At 57.3% G+C, this 18,668-nt stretch overlaps 1 protein-coding gene across 2 annotated transcripts in view; it reads left to right on the top strand.

The window, feature by feature from the left end:
• Positions 1 to 5,380: 5,380 nt before the first annotated feature.
• The window catches only part of S1PR2 (sphingosine-1-phosphate receptor 2), a 54,243-nt gene continuing 40,955 nt past the window's right edge, over positions 5,381 to 18,668 (top strand). The window contains exons 1-2 of one of the 2 annotated variants that reach the window (XR_013229681.1): positions 5,381 to 5,953; positions 15,500 to 17,138. The gene's annotated coding sequence lies outside the window, so the exon portion shown is untranslated. Of the gene's footprint in view, positions 5,954 to 15,499; positions 17,139 to 18,668 lie in introns of those variants that run through there. The other variant, XM_077329762.1, reaches the window with a different exon arrangement.

The raw sequence follows: 18,668 nt of genomic DNA, 5'->3' as shown, positions 1-18,668 counted from the left end.
AGGGCTGCTTGGGAGGGGGACTCTGTGGCCCTGGACCCCCCTGAGGGTCAGGGATGCCAGCCTCCAGGTGGGGCCTGGGGATCCCCCGGAATTACAACTCCTCTCCAGACCGCAGAGCTCAGTTCCCCTGGAGGAAAGGGCTGCTTGGGAGGGGGACTCTGTGGCCTTGGACCCCACTGAGGGTCAGGAATGCCAGCCTCCAGGTGGGGCCTGGGGATCCCCCGGAATTACAACTCCTCTCCAGACTGCAGAGATCAGTTTCCCTGGAGGAAAGGGCTGCTTGGGAGGGGGACTCTGTGGCCTTGCACCCCACTGAGGGTCAGGGATGCCAGTCTCCAGGTGGGGCCTGGGGATCCCCCGGAATTCCAGCTCCTCTCCAGACTGCAGAGCTCAGTTCCCCTGGAGGAAAGGGCTGCTTGGGAGGGGGACTCTGTGGCCTTGGACCCCACTGAGGGTCAGGGATGCCAGTCTCCAGGTGGGGCCCCGGTTACAGTTCTCTTAGAGCTGTTCTCACAGAGCAATTCTCTCAGAGCTCTCTCAGCCCCACCTACCTTCGACTGCAGTTGCCTGTTAGTAAAACGGGGAGGCCCCAGGTGGTATTCCTGGCACGTCATTTGAAGCTGGAATTACTCTGCAAACACAAAATGAACAACCAGAGAACTGTCATGAGCTGCAAAAGGGACTCAAGCAAAATGAGTTAAAAGACTTTGCCTGCAAATCCTGTGGCTTTTCTCCATAAGAACATCAGAAGAGCCCTGCCAAGTCAGACCATCCAGTCCAGCCTCCCGTCTCACCCAGGGGCCAGCCAGTTCCTTAACAGGGCAGGGAGGCTGAAACCTTCATAAGTATATCAGAAGAGTCCTGCTGGATCAGACCACAGAGGGTCCATCTAGTCCAGCATCCTGCCTCACCCAGGGGCCAATCCCAGCTACTCTCCAGACTGCAGAGCTCAGTTCCCCTGGAGGAAAGGGCTGCTTGGGAGGGGGACTCTGTGGCCTTGGACCCCACTGAGGGTCAGGGGTGCCAGCCTCCAGGTGGAGCCTGGGGATCCCCCGGAATTCCAGCTCCTCTCCAGACGGCAGAGATCAGTTCCCCTGGAGGAAAGGGCTGCTTGGGAGGGGGACTCTGTGGCCTTGGACCCCACTGAGGGTCAGGGATGCCAGTCTCCAGGTGGGGCCTGGGGATCCCCTGGAATTCCAGCTCCTCTCCAGACTGCAGAGATCAGTTCCCCTGGAGAAAAGGGCTGCTTGGGAGGGGGACTCTGTGGCCTTGGACCCCACTGAGGGTCAGGGGTGCCAGCCTCCAGGTGGAGCCTGGGGATCCCCCGGAATTCCAGCTCCTCTCCAGACGGCAGAGATCAGTTCCCCTGGAGGAAAGGGCTGCTTGGGAGGGGGGACTCTGTGGCCTTGGACCCCACTGAGGGTCAGGGATGCCAGCCTCCAGGTGGGGCCTGGGGATCCCCCGGAATTCCAGCTCCTCTCCAGACTGCAGAGCTCCGTTCCCCTGGGGGAAAGGGCTGCTTGGGAGGGGGACTCTGTGGCCTTGCACCCCCCTGAGGGTCAGGGATGCCAGCCTCCAGGTGGGGCCTGGGGATCCCCCGGAATTCCAGCTCCTCTCCAGGCTGCAGAGCTCAGTTCCGCTGGAGAAAAAGGCTGCTTGGGAGGGGGGACTCTGTGGCCTTGGACCCCACTGAGGGTCAGGGATGCCAGCCTCCAGGTGGGGCCTGGGGATCCCCCGGAATTCCAGCTCCTCTCCAGACTGCAGAGCTCAGTTCCCCTGGAGGAAAGGGCTGCTTGGGAGGGGGGGACTCTGTGGCCTTGGACCGCACTGAGGGTCAGGGATGCCAGCCTCCAGGTGGGGCCTGGGGATGCCCTGGAATTCCAGCTCCTCTCCAGACTGCAGAGCTCAGTTCCCCTGGAGGAAAGGGCTGCTTGGGAGGGGGGGACTCTGTGGCCTTGGACCGCACTGAGGGTCAGGGATGCCAGCCTCCAGGTGGGGCCTGGGGATCCCCTGGAATTCCAGCTCCTCTCCAGACTGCAGAGATCAGTTCCCCTGGAGGAAAGGGCTGCTTGGGAGGGGGGGACTCTGTGGCCTTGGACCCCACTGAGGGTCAGGGATACCAGCCTCCAGGTGGGGCCTGGGGATCCCCCGGAATTCCAGCTCCTCTCCAGACTGCAGAGATCAGTTCCCCTGGAGGAAAGGGCTGCTTGGGAGGGGGACTCTGTGGCCTTGGACCCCCAAGGGTCAGGGATGCCAGCCTCCAGGTGGGGCCTGGGGATCCCCCGGAATTCCAGCTCCTCTCCAGACTGCAGAGATCAGTTCCCCTGGAGGAAAGGGCTGCTTGGGAGGGGGACTCTGTGGCCTTGGACCCCCAAGGGTCAGGGATGCCAGCCTCCAGGTGGGGCCTGGTGATCCCCCGGAATTCCAGCTCCTCTCCAGACTGCAGAGATCAGTTCCCCTGGAGGAAAGGGCTGCTTGGGAGGGGGGACTCTGTGGCCTTGGACCCCACTGAGATCCCTGTCCTCCCCAGGCTCCATTGCCAAAAATCTAGGAGTTCCTCAAGCTGGATTTGGCAACCCTACCGCCCACCCCCCACCCTCTGGCGGTGGCCAGGGAGGATCTGGCACCCCTAACCATCGGTTTAGCCGCCGCCAGCAGCCTTCCCAACCCCGACCACTGCAATAGCTGCTTGCAGACCTCAATGTGTACTTATGAGAGATCAGGGGTGAAAGACATACCACTAGTGGCCTGTGCGCAACCGCATGCTCCAAGAATGATGTCATCTCTAGAATTGAGCGCTCACATGCCGATGTCTTCACAGGGGACTTTTTTTCAGCCTCTGGTTTGGCTCCTTCAGCAGAGCTCCAGATCTCGCAGTAAAGTTTCATGGTTTCCTCTTCCCCCCAGTGTGCACATCAAATCACTCCTGTCCCCCCCCCCCCAAGAACAGCAAGGGGGGGCAGCGGCAGAGAGGCGAGGAAAGGTGATGAAGGAAATGCCTTCTGTTTGTGCAGGTTTACGGAAGGGGACCCCTGCCTAAATGTTTACACCCCTGTGAATGGGGCCCATACCATTCTCGATGGGCAGGGGTCCCAGGTTTTTAAAGCGACTGACCCGGGGTCGAGAGGCTGATTCTGTACGTTGAAGGCATATTCTAATAATACAACCCAACAGGACTGCCGGGGGAACTGATCTGTCCCATTCTGTTGCTGTCTCTTGCCTTTCGGTTTCATTTGGCCTTTCCTAAATCATCCCTCCTTCCAAGCTAGGGTTGCCGGTCCCTCCTGGGGATCCCCCAGTTTGGAATTCCCCCCTCCCCATTTTAGGGCTTCTCGTAAATGAGGAGAACTTTCCCGGCTGCAGGAATTAAACGCAAAGTGCTGGCATCACCCACAAGCGATACAGCGATGTCAGTGATGTCAGAGGGCGACACTCTGGTTTTTGGGCAAAACTCTATGGTGAGAAGCTTATTTTATCATAGAGTTTTGCCCAAAATCCAGAGTGTCGCCCTGCAACACCACTTCTGGGTGACGTGAAACATGAGAAGCATAATTATGTAAAATTCAAATATAATCAAGGACAGGGCAGAGAATATTCACAACAGCAGGCAAAGGACTGTAGCCACAGTCCTTTGGTCAATAGCTGGGGTCCCCATACTCTTTGAGCCCATGGGAACCTTTGGAATTTTGACACAATGATGGATGCCTCTCCAAAATGGCTGCCACAGGAGGCGGAGCCAGTGGTAAAATGGCTGCTGCAAGAAGCAGAGCCTGCTATAAACCATCAGGGAGTGAGTTTATGCAGGACTCTAACAGTAATTCTTCAGCATTTCAGGCATTTAAAATGAATATATTGTTTAAAAATATTTTTACACACATACACACACAATAACGTAGTGATGATCATTTAGTTGGGGTGGTGGCTATTGCTCGAAACTCATTTTAAACAGCCGATCGCCACCTGGTTTTGTCCACTTTTTAAGAACACATGGCAGGCACCGGGAAACACGTTGGTCCACTTTGGGGACCCCTCATCTGTAGTAAAATCCCCAAACAAAGAGCCATATCGTACCTCCACTTGCAGCCAGCTGGGTGAGCTTGGGCCGGTTACAGTTCTCTTAGAGCTGTTCTCACAGAGCAATTCTCTCAGAGCTCTCTCAGCCCCACCTACCTTCGACTGCAGTTGCCTGTTAGTAAAACGGGGAGGCCCCGGGTGGTATTCCTGGCACGTCATTTGAAGCTGGAATTACTCTGCAAACACAAAATGAACAACCAGAGAACTGTCATGAGCTGCAAAAGGGACTCAAGCAAAATGAGTTAAAAGACTTTGCCTGCAAATCCTGTGGCTTTTCTCCATAAGAACATCAGAAGAGCCCTGCCAAGTCAGACCATCCAGTCCAGCCTCCCGTCTCACCCAGGGGCCAGCCAGTTCCTTAACAGGGCAGGGAGGCTGAAACCTTCATAAGTATATCAGAAGAGCCCTGCTGGATCAGACCACAGAGGGTCCATCTAGTCCAGCATCCTGCCTCACCCAGGGGCCAATCAGGGATGCCAGCCTCCAGGTGGGGCCTGGGGATCCCCTGGAATTCCAGCTCCTCTCCAGACTGCAGAGATCAGTTCCCCTGGAGGAAAGGGCTGCTTGGGAGGGGGGACTCTGTGGCCTTGGACCCCACTGAGGGTCAGGGATGCCAGCCTCCAGGTGGGGCCTGGGGATCCCCTGGAATTCCAGCTCCTCTCCAGACTGCAGAAATCAGTTCCCCTGGAGGAAAGGGCTGCTTGGGAGGGGGGACTCTGTGGCCTTGGACCCCACTGAGGGTCAGGGATGCCAGCCTCCAGGTGGGGCCTGGGGATCCCCTGGAATTCCAGCTCCTCTCCAGACTGCAGAGATCAGTTCCCCTGGAGGAAAGGGCTGCTTGGGAGGGGGACTCTGTGGCCTTGGACCCCACTGAGGGTCAGGGATGCCAGCCTCCAGGTGGGGCCTGGGGATCCCCTGGAATTCGAGCTCCTCTCCAGACCGCAGAGATCAGTTCCCCTGGAGGAAAGGGCTGCTTGGGAGGGGGGACTCTGTGGCCTTGGACCCCACTGAGGGTCAGGGATGCCAGCCTCCAGGTGGGGCCTGGGGATCCCCTGGAATTCCAGCTCCTCTCCAGACTGCAGAGATCAGTTCCCCTGGAGGAAAGGGCTGCTTGGGAGGGGGGACTCTGTGGCCTTGGACCCCACTGAGGGTCAGGGATGCCAGCCTCCAGGTGGGGCCTGGGGATCCCCTGGAATTCCAGCTCCTCTCCAGACTGCAGAGATCAGTTCCCCTGGAGGAAAGGGCTGCTTGGGAGGGGGGACGCTGTGGCCTTGGACCCCACTGAGGGTCAGGGATGCCAGCCTCCAGGTGGGGCCTGGGGATGCCCTGGAATTCCAGCTCCTCTCCAGACTGCAGAGATCAGTTCCCCTGGAGGAAAGGGCTGCTTGGGAGGGGGACTCTGTGGCCTTGGACCCCCCTGAGGGTCAGGGATGCCAGCCTCCAGGTGGGGCCTGGGGATCCCCCGGAATTCCAGCTCCTCTCCAGACTGCAGAGCTCCGTTCCCCTGGAGGAAAGGGCTGCTTGGGAAGGGGCAATCCATGCCGCTGCACCCCGCCCGACCTCCTGGCGTCCCCCGCCGCGGAGTTGGCCACCGCCCTCCCTCCGGGGCGCCGCGCCAGGCGGGGCGTGGATGCGGGAGCGTCCCCTGGCGGAGGAAGGCTGGCCCGGGCCGGCCCGGCCGCCGCGCCTCCTTCCCTTCCCTTCCTTCCTTCCTTCCTTCCCTTCCCGCGCCGAGCGGCCAGCTGGAGCTCCTCGACGGCCGGGCGCGATGGAGGGAGCGCGCCATCTCCGCCGCCACCGCCGCTCCCCCCGGCCGCCACCCGCCGCCACAGCCGGCTGAGAGCGAGCCAGACGCGGCGGCGCCTGCCGGAGCCCCGAGGTGAGTCCGCCGCCCCGTCTGCGGCCAAGCGGGAGCCCCCTCGCCTGCCGGGCTGCCTTTCTCCCCGCCGTCCGCCCGCCACGCTGGGAGCCCCCCACCCCGCCCTCTTGCCACCCCGCGCTCCGGGACATCCGGAGCCGGCCGGGTTGGATTGCCAACCTCCAGGGCGGGCCTGGAATTCTCCCGGAATGACCATGCGGCTTCAGACGGCAGAGATAAGCCCCCCCCCCCTCCCCGTGCTTTGGAGGGGGGGGTCGATTGGCCTGGCGTCCCTCTTGAGCGCTCTCCCTGCCCCCAGACGCTTCTCTTCCTAGGCTGGGCTCCTCAGTGGCTCAAGAGTTTCCAGCCTGGAGTTGGCAGCCTGCCTCCTTCCCTTCTCCAAATTCTCCATCCTTCTCAGGTTTCCCCCTCTTTGGCCATCCTCTGCTGGGATGCTGCACTCCCTCTTCCTCCCCGGACCCCTTCCCCTGCAGGGGGGGGGGAGAGAAAGGCGGACAGTGTAGAATTGCTTCTGTTGTTTGGTTTAACTGCAGAGGCTACCGTCTGGGGGGGGGATGCCCTATAGATTGAGCAGGGGGAGGGGGGCGCATTCTTGCAAAGGGACGTGTCTCTTGCAAAGGCTTTGTTTTGCCCGCCCACTGGGGACCAAATCTGCCTTCGTCCTCATCTCTTTCGCATTATCTTCACAACCATCCTGCGAGGTGGGTTGGCCTGAGAGTGTTGGTCGGGAAGGAAGCCTCCGTGGCAGAGCGGGGATTCGAACCTGGGTTCCCCAGAGCCTCGTCCGACACTCGGGCCTCATGCCCATGAAGAAGGTCCATCACATAGCCCTCCCCGCCTACACGGAGGGAACTAATATTATCATCATCATCATCATCATTATTATTAAACAAACCTGCCCGTGGAACAACTTGAATCAAAGGGCCATTGCCGCTCAGGTCACCAACTCCAGGTCTGGACATTCCTGGAGATTGAGGGGCTGGATTGACTTCCGCTGTGCGGTGCCTGGCTCCCACCCTCTGGTTTCTCCTCAAGAACCCTGCGAGGTGGGCTCAGACGGAAATCTCCTGGGATGACTGAACTCCATGTGACAGAAGTCGGTTTCCCCAGAGATTGTTGTCGCTTTGAAAGGTGGACTCTCTCCTCCTCAGGCTCTACCCCACCCCCCAAATCCCCAGGTTTTTTTGAACCCGGAGGTGGCAACCTGAGCAGTGATGCCTATACAGACGTTATCCTGGTTCCCTAAAGAGCCTTTCCGCTTCTTCCCCCCTGGACTCTCCTGGGGTCTCCCATCCAAGTATAAGCAGGGCCGATCCTGTGCTTTTCTACAAGTAGCACAGAGTTACTGAGAATGACAAGCCCGCTTTTATTATTCGGCTGGCTTTCCTGGGCGCCGTCCCCGTCGGTCCGTGTATGGGGCTTTATGATTTCGGTGCTTGTCATTAACGCCGCAGCTTGCCTGGAGCTTCTTTGCAGAGAGAGCTTCAGTGTGAAAAATGCTGCAAAGGGTAAACGTTCCCCGCTTGGCGTTTCAGTTTGCAGAAGTCGCCCGGCCAGCTGCAGGAGCTCGATGCCATTGGGCAAACCGGGTGTCTCGGTTTTATATTCTCCGTCTTGCTGTATTGATCCCGCCCTGCAACCTAGAAGCAGAGTTTCATGGAGGAGAAGTCTGCTGGTGGCTGCTAGCCATGGTGGCTGAGGGGAACCTCCACAGTCAGAGGCACTAATCCTCTGGACCCCAGAGCCAGCAGGCAACATCAGGGGAAGGCCTCTCTGCCCTGTGGCTGGCCCTCCAGAGGTCGGTCCCCGTGTGAAAGGGGAGGCTGGACTGGAGGGACCCTCCCTGGCCTGACCCAGCAGGGCTCTCCTTACATTCTTCAAACGTGGAAGGGAAATGAGTTCCCCTCCCTCTCTGCTTCGAACCTGCTCAAGATCCTGACCAGCCTTCTTGCTACGCCACGGAAAGCCGTTCTGGGTTGGAGACGTGGATCCGAAGCCGGTGCCTGATCTGCAGGGACCACCCGGCCTGGTGCTCTGGCGTCTTAACCACAAGTTACACAAACTCTGCCGTCTTCATCGCAGCTCGCGGTGTGGCTCAGAAATCTGAACGGCAGCCCTGACGCTGAGCAGTTGCCAAATCCCGCTGGATATTTTGGTTTTGAGGGAGTGGAACGTTTCTCTTTCAAGTTTGATATTCAGGCAGTGGTCCAGGTGGGGCCTGGCAACGTTACAACTAGTCTCCGGACTACAGAGGTCGGTTCCATCGGAGGAAATGTCTCCATTGAGCGTCAGAAGAGTCCTAGTCCAGCATCCTGCCTCACGCAGGGCCCAAGCGCTTCCAGGGCAGAGGCTGAGGCCTTCCCTGGTGTTGTCCCTTGGCTCTGACAGTCAGAGGTTTAGTACCTCCGAATGTGGAGGGAGCAGCCGTTGATAGACTTGGCCTCTGAATCTATCTAATCTCCATTTATAGTTCTTTGTTCCTGTGGCCTGGGGAGGAAAGCTATGGCAAATCTAGACGGCATCCTAAAAAGCAGAGACATCACCCTGCCAACAAAAGTGCGTCTAGTCAAGGCTATGGTCTTCCCAGTTGCAATGCATGGCTGCGAAGGTTGGACCATAAGGAAGGCCGAGCGTCAAAGAATTGAGGCTTTTGAACTCTGGTGCTGGAGAAGACTCTTGCGAGTCCCTTGGACTGCAAGGCGAACAAACCGGTCAGTCCTGGAGGAGATCAGCCCTGACTGCTCCTTAGAAGGCCGGATCCTGAAGATGAAACTCAAATACTTTGGCCCCCTCATGAGAAGGAAGGACTCCCTGGAGAAGAGCCTAATGCTGGGAGCGATCGAGGGCAAAAGAAGAAGGGGACGACAGAGAATGCGGTGGCTGGATGGAGTCACTGAAGCAGTCGGTGCAAACTTAAATGGACTCCAGGGAATGGTAGAGGACAGGAAGGCCTGGAGGATCATTGTCCAGGGGGTCGCGATGGGTCGGACATGACTTCGGGGGAGAAAGCAGCCTAACAACAACAACATTCCCGTGGCCATCCTGATACCCTCTGGCAGCAAATTCCACATTTTAGGCGCTTCTCTGTGTCAAGGAGTCTTTCCTTTTGTCTGTCCTGGACCTACTGCCCATCAGCCTGATCCGATGCCCTCTTGGTCTTGTCTTTTGGGAGTTATAGCCTAGGCTAGCTGGCAGGCTCTTTATCAGCTCTCTCCTCCCCCTACATAATTTTATAATCTGCTAGCGTGTCCCCCCCCGCCCCCAGCATCTCTATTCTGACGGGAAAGTCCCCACCTCTCCAGCCCTCCCTTCTAAGGAAGGGGTTCCAAACCTCTCTTCGGCTTGGTCACCCTCCTCTGCACTTTTTCCGTGATGCTTTGGAGGGGGGAGTTTTATGGCCTTGTGCCCCACAGAGCCCCCTCCCCTGGGCTACACCCCGGAAACGTCACGGAATTTCGCAGCCTCACATTGGAAACCTGCATTGCGGGTCTGTATGAGACTCAAACGTTGGAGCCCAGATTTTTATCGCTTGCCGTCACCGTGTAGAAATACAGTGGCAGCAGCTGGCTCGCTGTGGTTTGTCCCCTGGCACCAAGCAATTCAGATATCCTGCTCTGAACACTGCCGGTTCCAAAGTCCCTCTGTCCTTCTACCTTGGAGTTATTTCAGAGGCTGAATGACAACAGCAAGTGAATGACCACAGCAGACGAGATTGAACGAGGCTTGATATGCAGAGGGGTAGTGGGCATGGAGAAATCAGCACTGATCATGAGACAGGAGACCAAGGTCTAGATTCGGTCCATGAGGATGCATGGTCCCCAGCTTCGTTATCGGTGGGAGTTCAGCAGTCTCTCTTTCTAATCTCCCTTTGAAACTTTAACTCTTACAAAGGAATTTTGTGAATCTTTACGATGTTCCTAGACTCTCGCTCTTCTGTCTCCAGGTAGGAGGTTTTGGCCATAACCTTTCCCCCTGCTGCAGCTGATGTATGTGGCTTTCGGAAGGTCCTGAGTTCGGCTCCTGGCGGCTCGGGCAAAAGGGTACTGCCACCACTGCAGTGGGCAAGGCCCTTTGCCCCGAGCGCTCGGGAAGCTGTTGTCGGTTTTATGTCGACAATCCAGGGCTGGGTGGACTCCGTGGTGTGATACGCAATGACTTAGACAGCTCCCCTTCCCTGGCTTTAGGCTGTGGCACTGCATTTTTTGAGTGCGCGGGTGTGTGGGCGCAAGGAGGCAGTGCCCAACCCAGGAGGCAAATGGCAGATAAGGGTTCCAGTTTTGCCACATCCACCTCCTGCCACCCTGGTGCGGTACAGTGCCCTAAGAGCTCTAGAGGCAGGTGGACTGCGACGCACTTGGCAGCCGAAATCTGTGGAGATCCGTGGGGCAGATAGGGAGGGGGGAAATACTCTGGAAGAGGGCTCCACCTCTTGCCTCAGCTCCACCCCCATAGAGGAGCTGGGGGAGAAAGCAAGCCTTTCTTCCTTTCTCCCAGGTTTACACTGCAGTGTTGGTTTTATTGCCTCCTGTTCCCCGTTTTTTTTTTTTTATGACCCCTCTTCTCCCCTGCTTACTTTCTGTGGCTCCGCCTCCTGCAGTAGTCATTTTGTGGGCAGCTCCACCTCCTGCAGCGTCCATTTTGCAGCCGCGCTCGCCACTCTGCGTCCGAATCCTACAGGCTCCGAAAGGCTGGGGGATCCTTGATGTAATTTCCCCCGACGCTGTGTGGTCATCCTTTGCTGCGCTCTGTATACCAGGGGTGGCCAAACTGCGGCTCTCCAGATGACCATGGACTCCGTTTGCCAGGAGGTCCTCCCCCCTATATATGAATGGTATGAGACATTTATACGGCGCGGCTGAAATGTTTAGCGTGTGTTTGCATGGGGGTTTCCCATCCTGCCGTAGCTGACTTATGGCGGAGATGAACAAAGGCGGCTTCTCGTTGCCTGCCTCGGCGTCACGACCCCCCCGTCCTTCCTTGGTGGTCTCCCATCCAAATATTAAGCAGGGCTGTCCTTGCTCGACTTCTGAGATCGGAAGAGATTGGGCTGGCTTGGTGTATCCAGGTCAGGATAAATGAGCTTTACAGATGCAGTAATCCTCACAACAACCCTGCGAGGAAGGGCAGGGCTGTTCTTCCCAAGGACTTCCCGACTGCTTCCTGTTTGTGACGTTTCCACATTTCCGCTTGGCCCAAATTGCCCACGAGGGAAGCGGAAACTGCAGGTATAAACGCCTCCAAGTGCCTATGAACCGGGGCGTCAGTCTTCCTTTTCTTCCTGTGCTGAAATCATGCTCCGGGAAGGAAGCAGTTAACTGTGGCAGCTCCCCCCCCCCCAAAGGCCAGGTGGCTCAATATTCTTGGAAGCCCTCTGTTTACTCTGCAGCAGCGGAGTGTTAAGGAACATTCCTTACCCAGAAAGTCCCCAGACAGATAACAGCCATTGAGGTGGTGCCTTTGAGAGGCCAGTCGGTGGCCCAAGCGCTGGGCTTCAAGAGAGAGGTTACCAACCTCCACCTGAACCCAGGAAGTCTCCTGGAATGATGCTCGATTTCCAGGCTGCAGAGATCAGATTTCCTAGAGGAAATCAGAAGCCCCCGGAGGTGGACTCTGTGGCTCACACCCTGCTGAAGGTCGGTCCCCTCCATAAAGCCCAGCAGTCCCAGGGAGCGCTCTCAAATCTCCAGAAAGCTCCCAGAGATGGCAACCGTGCTTCGGAGAGCCTACCCTCTGACCCTCTTTGCATCCCCATTCTGAGTAAGCACTTTTTCCAGTCCCTCTTGCAGTCTTTAAGTTTAGGTGGCCAACTCTGGGCAAGGAAATTGCAGGAGATTTGGAAAGGGGTGGGAGGGCAAGATTTGGCGAGGGGAGGAACCCCACCAGGTCCCTCCTCCAAATCAGTCCTTTTCTCCAGGGGAATTGATCCCCGTAGTCTGCAGAGCTGAAATTCCAGAGGACCTCCAGGAGATGACATTCTAGAGCAGTGGTCCCTCACCCTAACCCCCGGTCCAGGGACCGGTAGCAGTTCGTGGATCAGTCGGTACCGGTCTGTGTCTCCTCCTCGTCCTCCCCAGCTGCTGCCTCGGGGGATGCCCTGCCACTCTGCCACCGGCTCACCTTTGGTGCTCTCCGGTGGCCGCCATGGCTGGGGCTCCCCCTCAGCGTGGCAATGAGCAGCTGCTGCTGGCGCTGGCGGGAAAGCAAGTGGAACAGGGGCTCAGGCGTCAGTGATGTCCTTCGGCAAAAGACTACCCCCCCAGTCCCCGGTGATAAAAAGGTTGGGGACCACTGTTCTAGAGGATCACCCCCAAGCCCTGGCCTGGGCCCTGAGCTGCCCTTCCCCCCCTGGATCATCTCCGGGTCTCTCCCCCCACCCTGACCAAGAAAGGCATCTTTGTTTGGGAGCTAACGTCCGTAGAGGGGCTGGCGACCCACCAGGGCGGAGGAAATGGGGAAAGGCCGCTGGACAGAGAGAGGCCTTCTGAGGCTGAGCTCATCGCAGCCGGAGACGGTGCCCCAGGTTCAGGCCGTGGGGGCGGAGAACGGCTATTTCGGTTCTTCCCCCTCCTAATTTCCAGCCATCCTGCCGTCCATCACTCAGCAGGGTGGGAGGACAGCCTGCAGCCGAATCCCAACAGCTGCTCTTGCTTAAGCCAGATCCCCCCCCCAACGCCCCCCCCCCAGGCCCAGGGCTAGGAGCTGGGAAAGGCCGTTGGGATGACCACAGATAGCAGCAGATGGCTCCTCTGGCTGGGCTGAGATTTGGCCAGGGGCTTTGGGAAAGGCAAGGGCCGTGGGAGGAGGGGATCTCTTTCTCCTTGGAGGAGACGTGCGAGTTAACAGCTCAGTTGAGGCCAATGAAAAAGTCTCTCCTGGAGATGCCAAGTCCAGGTTGAGACCACTAAAATGCCATCAGATTGTTCAGGGGGACTCATCTCTGTGGGCTGGAAATCAAGTGAGATTCCAGAAGGTCCCCAGGCACCACCTGGAAGTGGGTTTTAAACCTCAAGATTGGGACTGGACATCCCCTGGCAGTCCAGCTCCTCTCCAGACTGCAGAGCTCAGTTCCCCTGGAGGAAAGGGCTGCTTGGGAGGGGGGACTCTGTGGTCTTGGACCCCACTGAGGGTCAGGGATGCCAGCCTTCAGCGGGGGCCTGGGGATCCCCTGGAATTCCAGCTCCTCTCCAGACTGCAGAGATCAGTTCCCCTGGAGAAAAGGGCTGCTTGGGAGGGGGACTCTGTGGCCTTGGACCCCCCAGAGGGTCAGGGATGCCAGCCTCCAGGTGGGGCCTGGGGATCCTCCGGAATTCCAGCTCCTCTCCAGACTGCAGAGCTCAGTTCCCCTGGAGGAAAGGGCTGCTTGGGAGGGGGGACTCTGTGGCCTTGGACCCCACAGTCAGGGATGCCAGCCTCCAGGTGGGGCCTGGGGATCCAGCCCTGGAATTCCAGCTCCTCTCCAGACTGCACAGATCAGTTCCCCTGGAGGAAAGGGCTGCTTGGGAGGGGGGACTCTGTGGCCTTGGACCCCACGGAGGGTCAGGGATGCCAGCCTCCAGGTGGGGCCTGGGGATCTCCTGGAATCCTGCCTACTCCCGGCACCCAAAGTCTCCAGGTATTTCCCAACCCAGAGCTGGCAACCCTCACTGGACTTTGGACTGCAGAAGTCCGTTCTCCTGCAGGAAATGGCAGCTTTGGCCAGGAAACTCTGTGGCATCACACCCCAACCCCTTTTCCTGCTTTCCCCATCCCTGTCCTCCTCAATCTCCAGGCGTCTCCCAATCCAGATTCGGGAAGCCCTGGCACCAGGCTTGTGGAAATCCAAGTAGGTTCATGCAGACAGTGGAGCTCTTCATGATTTGCTATTGCAGCCCGGCCAAGGAACCGATCCCACCCCCCACCCCCCCCTGGAAGCAGTGATCCAAGCCAGACCAAATCTCTCTTGCAGGCGGAGAGAAATAAGGAATCCCAGTTGCAGCTTCTCAGAGTTGGCTGGAAGTTGTAAAATCTTCTTTCTCAGAGCTGCATTTTGCAATGCAAATATTTTGTGGCTTTCTTTTGATGTTTCCCAGAGTGCTTAAGACCCCCCCTCCCCCACATTGGAAACTAGTTCTAATTCCCATGATGTTGAAGGTGATGGTCCTTTGGCTTAGGGGGGGGTGTCCTTGCATATGCTCATGCTGTGCGTTCCATCTACTCTGGGAAACAGAACAGGCCGCATAAAATGTATCTTGAAGGGATGGAAGGAACCCCGGACATGGTGAACTTAGACAGGAGGGCCAACTGAGATTTCAAGACGGGAGAATTTCATTTTAAAAAACACACACGTTACTTTAAGAGCATTTGTGGCTCTTATTCTGTTTTTAAAAATGCCTAATAAGAATGCAGCAATATTCCCAACACGGGCCAGTTTTCTCGGCTTTTAACAAGCATCCCTCAGTTTATAGCCCCAGCTGACTGCATTTAATGACAGCTATTCAGTGCATGGGATCAGAAGGGTTTCCAGGACCCTCCCTCCCCCTCCACCACTGGTGTGGACGGGGGGGGGGTAGGGTTGCCAGATTCAGGTTGGGAAACTCCTGGAAATTCGGGGGTGTAGCTTGGGGAGGGCAGGGACATCAGTGGAGTCCAAGGCTCTAGAGTCCCCCCTCCCAAGCAGCCCTCTTCTCCAGGGGAACTGATCTCTGCAGTCTGGAGAGGAGCTGGAATTCCGGGGGATCCCCAGGCCCCCCCTGGAGGCTGGCATCCCTGACCCTCAGTGGGGTCCAAGGCCACAGAGTCCCCCCTCCCAAGCAGCCCTTTCCTCCAGGGGAACTGATCTCTGCAGTCTGGAGAGGAGCTGGAATTCCAGGGGTTCCCCAGGCCCCCCCTGGAGGCTGGCATCCCTGACACTCCGTGGGGTCCAAGGCCACAGAGTCCCCCCTCCCAAGCAGCCCTTTCCTCCAGGGGAACTGATCTCTGCAGTCTGGAGAGGAGCTGGAATTCCGGGGGATCCCCAGGCCCCACCTGGAGGCTGGCATCCCTGACCCTCAGTGGGGTCCGAGGCCACAGAGTCCCCCCTCCCAAGCAGCCCTTTCCTCCAGGGGAACTGATCTCTGCAGTCTGGAGAGGAGCTGTCATTCCAGGGGATCCACAGGCCACACCTGGAGGCTGGCATCCCTGACCCTCAGTGGGGTCCAAGGCCACAGAATCCCCCTCCCAAGCAGCCCTTTCCTCCATGGGAACTGATCTCTGCAGTCTGGAGAGGAGCTGGAATTCCAGGGGATCCCCAGGCCACACCTGGAGGCTGGCATCCCTGACACTCCGTGGGGTCCAAGGCCACAGAGTCCCCCCTCCCAAGCAGCCCTCTTCTCCAGGGGAACTGAGCTCTGCAGTCTGGAGAGGAGCTGGAATTCCAGGTTGCCGACCTCCAGGCAAGGCCTGGAGTTCTCCTGGAATGGAGATGGGTCTCCAGATGACAAGAGTTCATTTCCCCAGGAGAAAACAGCTGCTTTGCAGCGTGCGCTCTGTGGCATTATACCCCGTTGTGGTTGTTTCTCTCTCCAACAGAGGCAGAACAGAGAAATCTCAAGATGTCCTAGATCCACCGACATTGGTCAGGCCGCACCTGGACTGCTGTGCGTGGTTTTGGAGGCTTCCCTTCAAGAAGGATGTGGACAGAATGGGGCAGCTCCAGAGGAGAGCATTAAGGACAATCGGGGCCAGGAGGTCAAGCCCTACAAGGAAAGGCTGAAGTACTTGGGAATGTTCAGTCTGAGAAGTTATAGAAGTGGGGGCAGCCATAAGTGCAGACGTCTTTGAGTGGGGACTGGATCAGCATCTGGAGCACAGGTCCATCAGTGGCTCTGACCCGCAGTAGAGAAGGAGCACCCTGTCTAGGGCAGTGATTCTCTGTCTTCTTGATGCTTGGAGGGGAACACGGGGGGAGGGCTTCTGGTGTTGTGGTCCTGCTGGTGGACCTCCTGACACCACCTGGGTTCTGGCCACTGTGTCGGATTGGGCGGACCACTGGTCTGATCCACTGGTCTGATGCAGCAGGGTTCTTATATCTGGGGCAGCGATTCTCTGTCTTCTTGGTGCTTGGAGGGCCGCAGTGGGAGGGCTTCTGGAGTTCTGGCCCTGCTGGCGGACCTCTTGATGGCCCCCGGGTTTTGGCCACTGTGTGACCCAAGAGTATTGGGCTGGAGGGGCCACTGGCCTGATCCAACAGGGCTTGCCTTCTGTTATTAGATACGGAGGGAGGGCTTGATTGCTGTCTTGAAATTAAAAGCTGCCACTTGGAGGAGGGCAGGGAGCGGTTCCCTTTGGCTGCAGAAGAGAGGACTCACAATCATGAGTTTGAATTACGAGTGGAAAACTACTGGCTGGATATTAGGAATTCCCCCCCCCCACACACACACACACACACACACACTTACAGTAGTTCAGCCATAGAAGGGGCTGCCTCAGGAGGGGGTGAGCTCCCCCTCTCTGGCTGTCTTCAAGCAACGTCTAGATCAGAGGTAGTCAAACTGCGGCCCTCCAGATGTGCATGGACTACAATTCCCAGGAGCCCCTGCTCGGTTCCCCATTACCCAACTCCCCTGTGGGTCCCCTCATTTTCCACTCCCCTGTGGGTCCCCTCGTGCCTCCAGCTTGTAAAATGATTGTTTTGTTTTCGCTTGTTTATTTTCAAGCTATTTTCTGGACCTGCCCGTTAATGTTTGACGGGGGGGGGGGGGTAGGCGCCAGCGACACGTAAATCTTTCCATTTTCAAATTGCAAACAGGACATGTTTAGAAGAAGATCTTGAACCCTTTGGAGGCGAGATTGCTACTTATTCCTCGGTAATAAATCCAATAACATTCACAACCTCTGGTTCAACGCTCAGTCGCTAACGTGGATTAGCATTTCTTTCCACTTCCTGTGCAAATGTGTCTCAGAAAGCTGGGGAGAATGGTTCGCTGTAGCTGTTATTTCAATAAGTCAAAGGTCCCCAACCTGGTGCCCAGGGGCACCAAGATGCCCACCGCCTCCGAGTATTTTTAAAACAGGGTGGGACCAGCAGAGCTTCTGATTGGCCGTTAGAGAGCCGATAAAAATGGCGTTGTTACAGTGACATTTGCCAGCCCAGTGTCTGCTTTATTCTCTCTCGTTCCACTTTCCCAGTTTGCTTTTTTAGAATTACCCCTCTTCTCCCCAGCACCAGGGAGTCTTCTGAGTGGTTGGCACCTCCTCCTGGGGCAGCCATTTTGCAATTGGCCTGACCTCCTGCAGCAGCCATTTTGAGGCTGTGCCCACCGTTCTGTGCCCCAAAGTTGCCCACCGGCTCAAGCAAAACAAAAAGGAAAACCACCAACAGCCAACTGGGAAAGGCGGACAATAGAAATAAAGTTCTTCGTCGTCTCCTTATAAAATTGGGGACTGCTTTCTTCTAAGCACACTTTCCAGTCATTTGTCAGGTTTGAGCTTAGGCTGCCTCGCAGGGTCGTCGCGAGAGCCGAAGAAAGAGAGAAGGAGAGACTGACGTAGGGCTGCCCCGATCTACCCTTCCAGCAGCCAACCGCTGTGTGTTCCAGCGGAATTTTTAAATGCAGGATCAAAGCGCCTTTCTGGAGATTTCGGCTGCTTTGGGTTGCCAAGTTTTTGGGGACTGGCTTAGGAGGCGTTGAGCTGAAGGCTTCTGCAGGAGAATCTCTTCTCCTTTTGCCGTGATCGGTGACTCGTTGCCTGCCTGAAGAACCAACTCTTCTTCTTCTTCTTCTGGAAGGATAGATCGGGGCAGCCCTACATCAGTCTCTCCCTGTCTCTTTCTTCGGCTCGTGCTACTTTCGATGAGGAGCAGAACATATTGTGCTCAGACAGGGAGCAGGCTGGGTGCTGTCGGGCCATGGCCGGTTCAGAGTCTTGCCTCTGTTTTTTGTTCTTGCCCCTATCAGCCATTTCACAAATGGAGGGACCGAGGTCAGGGATGCCATGCTCCAGGTGGGGCCTGGGGATCCCCCAGAATCCCGGTGGCTGTCAGAAAATGTGTCTGTGGTTCTCGGGGGGGGGGGGCTGCTCCAGTAGCCCCCATGCTGGCTCGTTGTTCGTTCCCCTGCATAAGTGGCTTGCGTTTTACCCGGTTTCTTTGGCCTCTCGTTTGCTTAACTCTGTGCCCGGCTACAGATCTGCGTCTGAACCTTATCCTTTTAATACATTTTATAAATTTGAAGCTGCCCGTGGCTCCCTGACTACATCCAGCACCCCTGTCCTGGAAATGCCATCCCAGGGCAAAGGGAAGGCCCAGTTGGATGTCTTATGCGCAGAATTCTGCGGGAGAGCGGAAAGAACGCAGAATGCGGAGTTGGGGGCAGAATTCCGCTTCTCTCAGCATCTCCGCTGCCGGAGAGAGCCTGTTTCTAGCCCCGCTTGGGTGGTGAAGACATGCTTGTGTGTGGGAACGGCCCTGGCGCCTCTCCAAAAGAATGGCCGGGTACGGTCTTCCGCGGTTGCCCGCCCCCGTCGCTAGCCAGGCAGGCTGCGTTATGCAGATCCCATCCGGGGTGCCTAATTCTTAATAGATTGCGAAACAAAAACGGCACAAGCCTGCTGTCAGTTCTCTGCGGATGTGTGAGTGAGTGAGACGGTGCGCGTGTGTGTCGGTCGGCGTGTGTGTCGTTCCGTTCCTGAGCTGCGCCAGGCGGCTTCTGCTCTGCCTTTGGCGGGCAAGCTCCTGGCGCCGGGATGCCCACGGCTG

This window comes from Paroedura picta, chromosome 3 (genome assembly GCF_049243985.1).
Source record: "Paroedura picta isolate Pp20150507F chromosome 3, Ppicta_v3.0, whole genome shotgun sequence".
Classification (NCBI taxonomy): Eukaryota; Metazoa; Chordata; class Lepidosauria; order Squamata; family Gekkonidae; genus Paroedura; species Paroedura picta.
The sequence above is the reverse complement of the archived record's forward strand: the minus strand, read 5'-3'. Positions and strand labels throughout refer to the sequence as shown.